We start from the raw sequence: 15,634 nt of genomic DNA, 5'->3' as shown, positions 1-15,634 counted from the left end.
GCTACTTTAGCTCACTGGGAAATCAGGGGAAAGGGGGCCTTGGGGACAGGGTCAGGGGGTTAGCCCAGGATGAGCTGCTGCTGCCCATGGCTTCCCTAGTTGCAAGTCTCGTGGGGTCCCTTAGAGTTTAGGAGATGCATGCCTCTGAGGGAAGTAGAAAGGGGAGGGAAAGGCACAGGCATGCTCCCCAGAGGAAGAGCATGTGCTGGGTCCTTTGTCTTGAGGCTTTCACCTCTCTCTTGGAGGCAGGAATCTTAAGGGAGGTCTCAGGGGGAGGGTTTCAGCAGACTATTCATCAGTTTTCTGGATGTGCTCTGTCAGGGTTGTAGTCTCTACTGATTGGTCAGCACTGGGGCAGGGGCTCATTGGTCATTGCAGCTGGTCCTGGTGTCATCCACCTGATTTAGCTGCTTTTCTGGGTCTGGAGCTGAAATACAACTGAGGCCTTGGTCTTATCTCTAGGGAGGTGACCTTCTGTATCTGGCTGTAAATTGCTTGGCCAGTTTGTTCAGCTGTCTGTCTCAGTTTCCCTATTCCACTTGTCCTGGCTTACTGGCCTGTCTCATTATCAATGAACTTTTTTTTTTTTTTGCTCTGTGAAATTGGAACTTATTGGTCTATCTTCAATTTCAGTAATCTTTATTCATGAGTATGCATGGAACTATATTATTTTTCCTGCATTGGTTATGTGGAAGATATGAGTCACTGAATCACGCAAATTTTCCAAATGTTGATTTATTTCATTTAAAAAATCACATTTATTAATCACCAACCTCACCAGAAATGTCTCTAAGTATTGGAAAGCTATCAAGCTCATGGCGGATACACGTTTTCTAATATTCTTATTTTTCTTGAAAGTTCAAATTTTACCATTGGCACCAAACACTGATGACAGTTTCTCTTTATTTATTTTTTAAAAATATTTTTTATTGATTTCAGAGAGGAAGGAAGAGGAAGAGAAAGATAGAAACATCAATGATGAGAGAGAATATTGATCAGCTGCCTCCTGCATGCCCCCCACTGGTGATGGAGCCTGCAACCTGGCATGTGCCCTTGACCAGAATTGAACCCAGGACCCTTCAGTCCTCAGGCTGATGCTCTATCCACAGAGCCATACCGGCTAGGGCAACAATTTCTCTTTAAATGACAGTCTCACTTTGTTCATTTTCAAGAAAATGTCTGCCAAGTACTCAAATCTAAATAAGCATAGTATGATGGCTAGTTATTATTTTTTTTTCCAAATAAAAATAGTGCTCCATGAACTACGTAGATAGTTCAGCTCAAGCTCAAACAATCACACAGGTACTTTTCCTTGAGACAACCATTGAACTTAAGTTTGTACCAGAAGTGCTTTATGTATACTCCCCATTTGATCTCACTGGATATCAAAATTTAATGACATCAGTACTCTGTTTCTCCTCCTTCACCAAGCATATACCAAAGAGAAACTGCCATTTTTGTCCCCTTACAAGTATATGGAGTTGAAGAATATGACTACGTGTAGCATTTCCTGCCAATTCCTTGATTTATTTTAAGTCATCAGCAGTTTTTTTAAAATATATTTTATTGATTTTTTACAGAGAGGAAGGGAGAGGGATAAAGAGTGAGAAACATCCATGAGAGAGAAACATCGATCAGCTGCCTCCTGCACACCTCCTACTGGGGATGTGCCCGCAACCAATGTACATGCCCTTGACCGGAAACTAACCTGGGACCTTTCAGTCCGCAGGCCGAGGCTCTATCCACTGAGCCAAACAGGTTAGGGCGTCATCAGCAGTTTTATCCACCATTGTTATTGCACCATCACTGCAAATGTTAACATAGTTAGTCCAGGATAAAATATGAGATATTTAAAAATGATTCAACACTGAATATTTCAATGCCACTTGTGTTTGCTGTCAAACACTCATAAAACATCTTTGATCATTAGTTGGTGCTAATACCAGACAACTTCAAGCAAAACTACGAGTTTAGCCATATATATGTAGGTTCATCTATAACAAGACAAAAGTACAATTCTGCACATGAGATACTAACTCAATCTTTATGTTTACACTAAATGATTGGTCAAGTTTTGGAAAGTAGCAGGGTCAAGGAATGGATGACCTCTGAAATGAACATGCTTTACTTGGGGTTCTTGTCATCTGAGTCTCACCTCCTTATTACAACTAATTAAGATGCCTCCTAACTACCAACTCAAGATCAGTTTCACCCCTGAATATTTGAACAATGTTTCTTTCTCGGTAGACAATCATTCAATGATGATGGAGCATCTACTAGGAAACCTGCAAACTGCTGGGTGCTTTGGGAGATAATATGTCCTCCAATAGCTTAGAATTTAGACAAGAATAACACACGTAAAATCTTGCCACCAATCTAATAGAGTGTATGTTAAATATGAGATGAATGGTATAGACATTAGACACTAGGCCAGTTTGGAGGAGGGAGGGATGTTTTCCAGCTGGTGTGATCCAGCTGTTGTGATTAATCAGCATGAGGGTACCCGGGGGGGGGGGGGGGGTAGCTGGGTCTGTTTTCTGAGGCCTTTCCTGCTTGCTTAGCCATTCCAGGAGTGAGGAAACTGACTCCAGTGAAAAAGTCCCAGTCTGGTTTCTTCTTTTCTAGAAACATGTTGGCAAGTGGACTCCTTATTGTACTAGTAATTCAATGAACAGCAGCTTGGACCAACTGTCACTGTGTCCTGTTTCTTTTTATTTGTTTTTTAATTAGCTTCTCCTAGGTGTGAATTAGATCCTTTGGGAAGCTGCAAAAATTCCTTAAGGTCACAAAAGAACCATTCTGATGTGCATGTTACAAAAAGTCTCCTTATTAATTGTGTACTTGGGGAAAATCTGGGTTCTCATACTTCATATGCAATTTAAAGTAAGATCTGGATTTGAATGTCAATTATGTCATTTGCCAGCTGTGTGAACTTGAGGAAGTCAATCGCTCTGATCTTACCTCAGTATTTACCTCTACAGATATTTGTTTTTAATTCTGAGTGTGTAATTTTTTTTTTTATCCTCACCTGAGGGTATTTTTTCCATTGATTTTCAGAGAGAGAGAGTGGAAGGGAGGAAGGAGGCGGGGGAGAGAGAGAAACATCGATGAGAGAGAGACACCTTCTCTCAATTAGTTGCCTCCTGCATGTACCCCTACTGGGGCTGGGGATTGAACCTACAACCAAAGTACTTGTCCTTGACCGGGAATTGAACCTGTGACACCTGAGTCTGTGAGCCAACACTGTTCTTGATTTTGTCTCCCCTGCTGTCATTGGGTTTCCCTATGAACTCCTTCTTGTATAGAGTCTTCACCTTGCAGTATGTTCAGCTATAATTCAGTGTTATTATAATGAAATCCTGTTGGCATGGTGGTAAGCGATGGGGTATGGAAGCATTCTGTAATATTATGGCTAAAGCTCAGTCTTTTAGTAGGTCTGTGACTTTCACCAGTGTTTCTTATCTTTATTTATTTATTTATTTATTTATTATTAATATTTATTTTTTACCACTCCTTAGGTAAGACAGGAAATATAGAGGAATCTGGAGTTAAGAATTTCAGTTCAGTTAGGTGGAATAAAACTCTGGAGTATTTTCCCCTGGAGAGTAGGGATTCATTATGAAGATTGCTCTGGGTATATTTCTTAATGGTTTATTCTCCTCTCCTCCTTTAGAGCCAGGAACGGATTTTTCTTGGCTCTTTACAGTGGAAAACTGGTGGAATACCCGGACGTAAAATACATGAAAGTATAGCAGGTCTTTGTAAGACTATGCACCCAAGAGTTTCTCACTCTCAGGCTGGTACACACTCATTCTTGAGCAATTCATTAAAATTACCATTAAAGTGTTTCTACTTCAGCAGCTTCTGTTCCAGGTTAGCAGATGTTGGCAATGAGTCTCTGAATCTGCCTTTCATTCCAGATTTCAGGTGATGAAGATGATACTGTTATATTTTACCTAGTTGTTAATAACGGGAAAGGAGCAAAGGAGAGGCCAAGCACTATAGGCATATCATTTGGGCAGCTTTGCCAGGAAGCTGCAGCTTTACACTCCCCAGGGGGCCACCGGTCCATTCACCCCGCAGATCCCTGGAGAAGGGACTGGACAGGGAGGAGAATAGACACATGCCCAGTAAAATTGGGGTGATGTCAGGAAGGTATTTGTCTGTCAGTCACACCTGGGAAATGATCATTGGACAGAATAGGTGTGGCCACTGCAAGGGCGCAAACTTTGAGATATTTAGTCCCCTAAACAAAGGCGTTAGCTCTCTTGATTTCTCTTAGTTCTCTTGTGCTCCTATGTGCTTGACTCCTGGCTTCCAGGATTCTCATGGTCCTGCTCCCTTGCATTCTCCCATGTGGACAATCTCCTGCCCCGCCCCCCACTCTCCCTCATACAATGGACTAATAGATTGTAACTAGCCTGATGCTGAACTGGACCCAGATGTAACGTGGAATGGAAATTAAGAACACTGGCTTTGCTTTTAGCCTACTGAAACCCCGGTTATATTTCTTCCAGGATATTGAAGAATATGAGTCAACAGACATGAGGAAATATAGAGGGTGAGGTCATGAGCAAAGGAGCTCTGTCCTCCTGGAGGTGGGGGCTCGACATGTTGGCTTGTGGAAGCATTCTGGTTCCCCAAACTGAGGGATCTCTATACCCCCTTCATTTGGGTTTTTATTGAGGCTCATTTCAGAGGCATGATAGATTAAATTATTAGCCATCGGTGATTGATTCAAATACAAGTCCCATTACTCTGCCTGGAAATCAGGGGGTGGGACTGAAATCAGGAGTTTAGTTCTCCTGGCAACCACCTACCCCCACCTTTAAGAATTTTCAAGAGTCACCTTATTAACATAAACTCAGCTGTGGTTGAGAGAGGCTTGTTATGAATACCAAGATACTCATTTCACCTTTATGGCTCTGAAGCTATTTCAGGAACAGAACAAGAGACAACATATTATAACAAAAATTCTCCCATTGCTTTTTCACTCAGGAAATTCTAGCTGTTTTGGGAGCTATGAGCCAGGAACCAAGGACAATAACCAAATACATATTTTTATAAATCACAATATCACACATAGTTAATGTTAAGATAGAAGGATATAATTTGTCATATATTGAATTGTGTTTCTCCCAAATTCAAATGTTGAAGCCCTAATCCTCAATGAGACTATATTTGGAGATAAAACCTTTAAGGACGTGATAATAGTTAAATGATGTCATAGGGTTGAGCCCTGACCCAATAGGACTGATGTCCTTGTAGAAGAGGCAATGACACCAGAGATATCTCTGCCTCTCTCTTTCTGTCTCTCTATCTCAAGCATGCACAGAGAGAAGGCCATGTGAGAACACAATGATAAGGTTGCTATCTTCAAGCTAGGAAGACAGGCCTCACCAAAAACCACGACAGATTTTGGACTTTTAGCCTCTAGAACTTTGAGAAAATAAATGTCTGTTGTTTAAGTCACCCGTTCTATGATATTTTGTTATGGCAGCCCCAGCAGACTAATACATCTATGCTGCTACATAGTCTGTAAATCAATCTTTCAATGGCTGCAATATTGTTCATTTTATCAGAGTTTCGCAGAAGATCATTGCTAGTCATGGAAATGAAGGGCAATGTAATATATATTTAGCTAATATGCTAAGTGTTCATCTGGGTAATTATGTCATGTAGCAATGCCCCGCTTCCTTTCCCTAGCGACTAGCCTCCTTACAGTTTCTTCAGCCCAGGAACATGACTTGCTTTATAGCCAGGTGCAAACATTTACACTTTAACCAAATGTCTGTGAAGTGTTTTCCTGTGCCTCATCTCATTTGACCCTTACAGAAGTCCTAGAGTAGGTAGATAGGAGACTTGGTGGAATCCTATTTTCTATTCATTAGCCAGATAATGGAGATTTAGAAAGCTTAGAAACTTGACCCGACTAAAAAGAAGTAAGAAATGGTGGACCTTGAAAATGACTTCAGGTTTTCTTACTGCACAGGATATAGTCAAACACTACTGCAGTTAAATATTTTACTCTTTGTTCTCCCTGCATGATCTGCAATAATAATCTGCTTCGTGTTGATATTTACTGCTGTGTTACTGACAATTACCTGAAAGAGAAGTTGGGGTGCTTCATTGGGCTGGAAAAAGTTTAGCTAAACCAGAAAGCAGGTCTAATTAAGCAAGTTTATTCTATATATATATAAAAGGCTAAGTTGACTCGCACATGCATGATACATATAAAGCTCTTGCTGGCACCAATTGCACACATGTGTTTTGATCTGCCATTGTCAATCAAGAATTTGGTTGACACTTCTATTATAGAAAAAGGGCGAATAGCGATATTAAAGTATTTCTTCTAATTAATTTCCTTTCAATGTGCACAAATTCACGCACTGGGCCACTAGTAAACAAATAAACAAACAAATTGTGCTCTGTGGTCAAGTAAGTTTGAAAATCACTGGACCAAGCAGAATTAAGAAGTCTTCATTGCTTTATGTCATTCTGGAACCTTTACCAAGACTCATTGTCAACCTTCAGGAGTCTGCACTGCTGTAGAGCATTTCTCTGAACTAATGTTCTATGGCACATGGTTCTAAAAACTTTGAATTTTGCACAAATTATTTTTCTATTTGACATCTAAACTACTTTTATTAATATACTGGGATGAAAGAATAAATTATTATTCTCTCTTTGCAGTGTAAATTTGGGTTGGAGTTTGTAATAAGTAGTGATGCTATATGAAACCCATCTAAGGGTTTTTATACTTAACTGGGCTTTCAAGATTATCATTTACTGGATACCTGCTATTTTCCATGAGCTTAGAAAAGGGCCTGAATAAGGTGAGAAATAGAGGCTTTAAGGCTTCCATGAAATACTTTTGATGCTGAAACAGTTTAATTTAGATATGTTCATTGGAAGATTGTAAGGGAGAGTGATATGGGTTTAGAAAGCTTAGAAATTTGACCCGACTGAAAAGAAGTAAGAAATAGATGGAGAAAAATAATCTAGTGTTGCTCAACAATCTGAATCCAAGAATGTGTTTGTGAATGGTGGTATTTTTTTTGTGTGTGTGTATTTTTGAATTCGTGTGTTTGGAGGTGGATAATAAGGGGAAAAGAAAGGATTGTTGTGAGATCTATAGTAAGGGTTAATGTGTCACAGACCTATATTCCTTTCCCTTAGTTTTCTGTTAGGTGATGGGTACTTAATGTTCCTGTGAAACTGAGAGCAAACACTGACCCGAATAAACACTGTAAGTCAATAGTGCACAAGGAAGCAATGTGATTAATTCAAATGATTTAAGCTGCAATATGAAATTACAACCATAAATACTCTGGTTGACAGTTGACTTAAGCATACTGCACAATGATGTTTTAGTCAATGGCAGACCACATATTGGATGGTGGTCTCATCTATATATATGAATGTAATATGCAAATCGACAGGACGGCAGAATGACCGGTTGGCTTATGACATGCACTGACCACCAGGGGGCAGACACTCAACACAGGAGCTGCCCCCAGCCTGCAGGCCCTGATCGGGTGAGCCTGCCGGTCAACCTCTCAGTCCTTCCCCCAGGCCAGCAGGCTCTGATCGCCTGATGGGGAACAGGGAACTGGGGGTGGGTAGTGGTGGACATGGCCGCACCAGGGCCCTGATTGCCCCACCAGTTGCCCCCCACACAGAGGGTGACCGGCGGCGGTGGCAGCAGGGGGTTGGGCCAGCTGCCGGCAGCTAGGGAAGATGGCCCTGATTGCAGGCTAGGTCTAGGGACCCTTCCCATGCATGAATTTTGTGCTCTGGGGCTCTAGTCCTATATAATAAAAGCCTAATGTGCAAATCAACCGAACAGTGGAACGACTGGTGGAACAACTGGTCACTATGATTCACACTGACCACCAGGGGGTAGGTGCTCAATTCAGGAGCTGCCCCCAGCCCGCAGACCTCAGGCCAGCCAAGGAGAGTGCCAGTGGGGGCCCCCCAATCATCCTGCCAGTTGCCCTGCAGAGGGAGGCAACCAGCGGCGGTGGCGGAACAATCAGGGGGCAGGGCTGGCCGGCTAGTGGGTGGTGCCAGGAGAACCCAGGTGGGTGGCACCAGGGCCCCCCCCCCCATCACCCCACCAGTCACTCCACAGATCGGCCCTGACCGCCGACCAGGCCTAGGGACCCTCCCCATGCATGATTTTCATGCATTGGGCCTCTAGTGAGATTATAATGCAGCTGAAAAATTCCTATCACCTAGTGATGTAATGGTACAACACATTACATTTTCCTGTAGTAATTAGTACAGTAACATGCTGTTTAGGTTTATAGCCTAGGAGCAATAGACTACCATATAGCCCAGGTATGTAGTAGGCTATACCATCTAGATTTGCTTAAGTGTATTTGTGATGTTTATACAACAACAAAATTGCTTAAGGATGCATTTCTCAGAATCTATCCCATCATTCTGGTGACACTGGTTGTATATACTAGCAATGAATAGACTGGGATTTTGTTTCTTTTAATTAGAAAACTTTTAATCATAAGTAGCTACAAAAATTATCCAATTCTCTTCTTGCATTGTCAAGACTTTGATAACTCTCCTTAATGTGAAGGAAATGATCAATAACCAAGGTGCACAATCAATCAAGCTTCACTTTCACTACCAAGTCTTTTTGTTGTTAATCCTCATCTGAGGATATTTTCCCCCCATTGATTTTTAGAGAGTGGAAGGGAGGGGAAGAGACACACAGAGAGAAACAGATGTGAGAGAGACACATTGATTGGTTGCTTCCCGCACATGCCCTGACCAGGCTGGGGATTGAGTCTGCAACCGAGGTACATGCCCTTGACTAGAATCAAACCCACCACCCTTTAGTTTGAAGGCTGATGCTCTTATCACTGAGCCAAACCAGCCAGGGCTAATTACCAGGTCTTTTTAATAGACTCCAAGAGCACTCTCTATAGACCTGGGCTCATTTGTTCATTACTGTGGGATGACTCCCTCTGACCCACTCACATTGAGTGTCCTGCGCTTGTATTTGCATACATATTGGTGTTCTTCTCCACTTCTTTTATAGTCTACTAGAGGCCCGGTGCACGAAATTTGTGCATGGAGGGAGGGGTGTGTGTGTCCCTCAGCCTGGCCTGCACTCCCTTGCAATCCAGGACCGCTGGCTCCTAACCACTCACCTGCTTGCCTGCCTGATTGCCCCTAATCACTCTACCTGCCTGTCTGATTGCCCCTAACCACTCTGCCTGCCTGCCTGATCGCTCCTAACTACCCCTGCCTCGGCCCCGCCACTGTCGTTTTCTCCGGAAGGTCGTTCGGTTGTCCAGTCTAATTAGCATATTATGCTTTGATTATTCTAGATTGCTCCTAGGCTATAAACCTGAACAGCATGTTATTGTACTAATTACTCCTCATGTGGCTTTTAGCTTGTCATAAATATGAATCCCATGTTTCCTAGACATAGCTTATAGTGCCCACCCACCAACACTCTGTTCTAAAGGACAATGCCTCAGCCCAGGTCTGAAGGGCAGCAGATACATTTTGTCCCAGGTACCCTCACCTCTCTAACCACAACTGTGTATTTGGGAATATGGCTCAAAGCAGATAGAGGGGACACAAAACTTGGCATTTTATTAGGGTAGAGAAATAATGTGGCCTGAAAATAAGAAGCTTGGGTTGTAAGTCCTAGAGGTCTACTGCATGGCATAGTGGTATAGCTAACAATACTGCACTGTATACTTTAAAACGCCCTAAGTGGACATGCTTCTCTGTGTCCCTCAGTCTCTTCACTTCTGAAATGGACATTACAATAGTCTAGTAGTGAGGACTAATGAAGGCAGTCCCATGTTTGCATTCAGTATGAACTCAATAAATATTAACTCCAAAGTAATAACCCTCTCGCCCTAACTGGTTTGGCTTAGTGGATAGAGCATTGGCCTGAGGACTCAAGGGTCTCAGGTTCGATTCTGGTCAAGGGCATGTACCTTGGTTGTGGGCACATACCCAGTGGGGAGTGTGCAGGAGGCAACTGATCGATGTTTCTCTCTCATTGATGTTTCTGACTCTCTATTCCTCTCCCTTCCTCTCTGTAAAAAAATCAATAAAATATATTTAAAAAAAATAACTCTTGCAGTTCTTCTAGACACAGCAGTGGCTGCTGTAAGGCGGCTACTCTGCTCTGTGCGGTGCTGGGCTCAGGACCATGCATTTCTTCTCCGTCTCTGCTGCAGTTGCCCAGACCCACGAGAGACTTCATTCTATATAGATTTTATTTTTCTTATTTTTGGTAGAAAGAAGACATTTTCTAGGTTGTATAAGAAATGGAAAAGACCCTTTTATCCCCCTGCTCTCCCCATACCCACACACCTCAATAAGTCGCTGTTTTCCTTATGTTGCACCATCACAAACTCCCTTTCAGATGGAGAAGCCTAGGGGATTTAGTGTTATTGCCTCACGGATATTCAGTCTCCATTTGTACTGCCCCAAACAACTATTCATTTTTAAAAATAAAAGGTCAATGAATTTCTCCATTGAATTGACCAACTTTGAACTACTTACGATAGGTTTTTTTTTATTTTTACTTTTACAGCTAGTTGTATTTTTTTTGACAGACAACTGTTTAGTTTTTATTTCATAATCATAAACTTAACTCTGCAATCCAGCTAGATTGGGAAGGGGTAAGGAAATTATGGAACCCAATAAACTGGCAAAAGCACAAAGATTATAGAACATTCCAAGCAAATCAGGGTGAAGGGGTGCTCTCCTGAGCTACAGAAGGAATGGTCTGGTGGTTAAGATAAAACACAAATCAAATTTATTGGAGTTGTCCACAGTCAGCACTGGTGATCTTCTTGATGGTCTTGCCAATCCTGGACCCAAAGGGCTCCGTATGTATGCAAATACAATATCCATGCCTTCTTTCACCTGGCCAAGGGCCACATGCTTGCCATCCCACCACTCAGTTTGGCAGCGCTGATGAGAAACTGGGGACCGTTTGTGCTGGTCCAGCATTTGCCATGGACAAGATGTCAGGACCTGTATGTTTCAGGATGAAGTTCTCATCCTCAAATTTCTCCCCATAGATGGACTTGCCACTGTTGCCATTATGGCGTGTGAAGTCACCACCCTGGCACATAAATCCCGGAATAATTCTGTGAAAGTAGGAATTTTTATTACCAAATCCTTTCTCCCCAGGGCTCAGAGCACGGAAGTTTTCTGCTGTCTTTGGAACTTTGTCTGCAAACAGCTCGAAGGAGACATGGCCCAAGGGCTCGCCGTCGACAGCGATGTTGAAGAGCATGGTGGGGTTCACCATGGCTGGTCATGGGTGGCTTTGGGGCAGCAGCGTCTGCAAAGCCTGCAGCTAGTTGCATTTGGGCAATATTATGGAGATGAAAAATCTTGTATTTATTCCTTCCCAGATCCTTTGTTTGAATTCCCCTATCTTTTCTGCATCTCTCCTCCAAAGGTCCTAATACCTAAATGTCATTAAAGTTACACACACATTTAGTTTTCACATATTGTCAAGTTCATCTAACCCCTCAAGATATATCTTATTCTGATCTAGGAGAGAAGCTGAGCTGTTGATCACTTTTACTCACGAGTCAACAGGTTTCGTTTCTCCCATTCCAGGAAAATTTTCCACAAGAAAAAGAAAGGAAATAACCTGAACAGGAAAGTGAATCAAGGAAGGAAGAAGATACCTGGCAAGTGCCACCAATGTGGCCAAGTGCTAGGTATGGTCCTCCTTTGTATTTATTCACTTCCAGGCACATTGTGATTTGACTGTCTTACAGGGTATGTACTAGACTCACAGAGATGAAAGGGCTTTTCCCAGGATACCCAGGTAGGAAGTAGAGGAGTTAGGATTTTAGACATCAAAGTTGTCTTTTGAGATTGGGCTGTGCCTGACATCATACCAGCTGGGCAACTGACCTGCTCTGCATATGTACTCATGTTGGTGCTGGAGGCTCGAGGGGCTGTGATCAAAAAGTGCATTTCGGATGTGCAGTTATGGGAGATGAGATGGGAAAGGGTTAACAGATGGTTTGCAGTTCCTTCGAGAACCCTGCTGACTTTTGTACAGGAAAATAATCAAGTTCCAATTTGGGAGCGAATTTGCTACTGTGACACTAATACAGCTCCAGGCTATTAGAGGATTAGATGAGCACAAAGCTTTATGCGCCATCAGCTGTGGCACTGGAGGGTGATTCAGCATGTCGGCTGCTGGGAGCAGAGCTGCTAATTGGAACAGGAGAGAGAAGGAGCCCTGGTTTGGCAGATCGGGTTTAAATGGGTGGATTGTCTGACGGAGACCTTTGCTGTTTTCTGTTGGCTTTGGTTCAATGCTTATAGCCAGACTGTCCTGCTCCCAGCTGGACTTGTCTTCCCTTTAAATGCTTAATGTCTTTTTTTTTTTTTTTTTTGTCAGTATGTAGCTCCAGATTTCACAAGGGCTTGGGTGAGTGAGAGGCAATGGCAAGATAGCCAACCGTCATCATTTGACTGTGAATTCTCTGGAACCCCATTTTACTTCCCAGCTAATTTTCTGCTCTCAGCATTGTCCCAGGTCCCTTCCTGCCCAGCCATAGAGCAGACACTGACTGCAGGTCCGCTTTCAGTGCAGCCCAACTCAGCAAGTGTTTATTGGGGACTGAGAGCGATGGAAGAAGCAGAGGCGGTGGTAGCTGAAGATCTGATTTCAAGAACCACTTTTACTACTTGGGTGAATGATTTGATTGTTCAGCCTTAGCTTTCCCTTTTGTAAAATGGGGATTATGGAAATAATATTCACATGGCACATTAGTCTTTAGCATTCAAGAGACTCTTATACAACCAAGTGGCAAAAACTCAAAGAAACCAATATCCGCTCAATATTTATGAAATTTAAGAGCCAAAACTTCTATGAAGCCTTTAAAACAATTTTCTCAGGCAGAAAGCATCTCCTCCCTTAGTATCCTGAGCATGAGACCTCTGATGGCCACCTCTCATGGCCTCACGTGGGTGGAGATTACAGACTGAGCCGTGTGAGATGGGGAAAATTACCTTTTCTCCCTGAGACTCAATGTCCCTATCTTTAAAACTCAGACATGTCATGTAAGTTACTGTGAGGAGTAGAGGTGATGCCTTCTACAGAGCCTGGCACATAGAAGGCCACAATAAATACCATTCTTGCTCTTCCACGCCTTTATTTTTATTCTTTTTATCCCCTTCCTCTCTATTATGTCCAGAAAGAAGGGTTTACAAAATGCTTCTTAAAAATGTAATTTGTTTAGCAAGTTTCTTCCCTTTAATTTTATATATATATATATATATATATATATATATATATATATATATATGTTATTGATTTCAGAGAGAAAGGGAGAGGAAGACAGATAGAAACATCAATGATGAAAATCATTTATTGGCTGCCTTCTGCACGCCTCCTACTGGGGATCGAGCCCGCAACCTGGGCATGTGCCTTGACTGGGAATCGAACCCTGACCTCCTGGGTCATAGGTTGATGCTCAACCACTGAGCAACACTCTCTGGGCATAATTTTTTCAAAAATTAAAATTAACATAAATTTTTATATTATTTATGTGGTCAGGACTACAAAGAATCAAACAAACAGTAGCCTTCTCTACCTCTGATTTTCAGTCCCCAGATCAATTCCAGCAACTCTTACTTATGATGGTTACCTCTTGCATTTATTAGTATTTTCTGATTTTTTCATTTTAGACAAAACCTATTGATTTCCTACTATAGAAAAATTTTCTCTATTTTTTCCATACACAGCCCTGTATTAGTTTCCTGTGGCTGCTGTGACAAGTTTCCACAAACTTAGTGGCTTGAAACAACAGAAAACATTCATTCTTTCAAAGTTCCGGAAGCCAGAAGGCCAAAGTCAGTATTGCTGGGCCCAAATCAACGTGTTGATAGGGTTGTTTTTCTCCAGAGGCACTATGGGAAAATACATTCCTTGTCTCTTTCAGCCACTGGTGGCTGTGGCATTCCTTGGCTCATGGCCACACTACTCTGATCTTTGCCTCTGTCTTTGTATTGTGCCTTCTCCTCTGTGGGTGTCTGTCTACTCTGACTCCCTTTCATAAGGATATGTGTGATTACACTTAAGGCCCACCAGGTAATCCAGGATAATCTCATCTTGGAAATTTTAATGTAATCACATCAGCAAAGACTTTTTTTTTTTTTTCAAATGAGGTAACACAGGTTTCAGGGAGTAAGGCCCGATACCTTGGGGGGGGCATTTTCAGCCTTCTTTATGTCCTGCATTCATTATGGATTTATTGGATGCTTTTGTTCAATTAGTATTTTGTGTTGGCATTTTTATGATTATGTTAATATTGTTCACAGTTGAACCATGTAGTATACGATGATGGCATTTTCCAGCTTGTGTAACGTGTCTTCTTTGGAGTGAATACTTTTTCATCTGTGCATTTTGTTAGTTTTCCAGATGCCCTTCATCAAATCAGCCTCAGTCTTTGCAACAGAATCATAAAACTCCTCTCAATATAGATAAGTGCATCATGAATCTATCATGCTCCTTTTGTTCAATTGAATGCTCTTCCCTGAAGCCTTTCTCCTTCTGCTCCAATCTGGACTGGCTGCTCTCTCCCGTGGCACAGCTGTCATTCCAAGACTTCTCTCCACCATTGTCCTCACCTTCCCTTGATCCCTTGCTTGTATTAGAGCCACTGTCTCCTGGACCCCATGTCTCCTCTCTTCATGGTTTTCTTCCTTGTCTTGGTAAACTCAAACTTACCAAGTTACATGGTTTTCTGGGTGCATGAGATATAACATTTTGGACACCCTGTATTTCTGAAAATATCTTTATTCCACCTTCATCTATGATTGACAGTTTGGGTATAGAATCAATATTTTACCAAACAAATCCCAGAATTCTCTGAAAGCTTGTTACCTGCATCACTCCTGGTAGTAACTCCTATATCAGCCAGGCTTCAGTCAGAAAACAGAAACCATAGTATTTATTTTAAAGAGATAATTTAATATAAGGAAAGTCAAATGGGTGCTGGAGAACTGAAGAAATGAAAAGGGAACACTAAGATAATAACTGTAGGAAGCAGCTAGCATACTTTGGGCAACAAAAGGCAAGATTGGGATAATTAGAATCCAGAAACTAGAAAGGGGAGCCTCATGATCCTAAGATCCAGACCTCAGAGGAGGAGTTGTTACCGGCTAGTGTGGAGACAGGAGGTTGGTTCTACAGTTCCAGGAAAATAACTTATTCAAAACCTAGAGTGTAGCCAACTGCCACCGCCAGGGGAAGGGCTGTTACAGAGATGATGATGATGATGATAGGAATAGAAAGAAACAGGAAAGAGCATGTCCTTGTCCCGTCTTCAGACTTCCCTCCGTGCCACCTATTGACAATCTCTAATAGGAAGCCAGCCAGTGAAGGAGAGATGTGTTTGGCAGGGTCTCAGCTGGGTGGATTGGGGCTGAGAGGCAATTGCTTAATAAATGGCATGGTTGTCTTCCAACTCTTAGTGTTGTTAGAAGTTTTAGAATCCTTCTCTGTAACCTGGGTATTATAAAATTTTACATGAGTTACCATGGGGTGGATTTCTCTCTCAATGATTAAATTAGGTTATTGGTGGGTCCTTTAGATCTGGAAACT

The 15,634-nt window shown here is 42.1% G+C and overlaps 1 pseudogene across 1 annotated transcript; it reads right to left on the bottom strand.

Annotated features, from left to right (window-relative positions):
- Positions 1-10,807: 10,807 nt before the first annotated feature.
- LOC307100326 (peptidyl-prolyl cis-trans isomerase A-like) lies at positions 10,808-11,308 on the bottom strand (annotated as a pseudogene). The gene has a single exon. The product of its transcript is annotated as a peptidyl-prolyl cis-trans isomerase A-like (transcript).
- Between the last annotated feature and the right edge of the window lie 4,326 nt (positions 11,309-15,634).

The sequence above is a fragment of the Cnephaeus nilssonii genome (genome assembly GCF_951640355.1).
Source record: "Cnephaeus nilssonii genome assembly, chromosome: 5".
Taxonomy (NCBI): domain Eukaryota; kingdom Metazoa; phylum Chordata; class Mammalia; order Chiroptera; family Vespertilionidae; genus Cnephaeus; species Cnephaeus nilssonii.
This window is presented reverse-complemented; position numbering and strand designations above follow the sequence as displayed.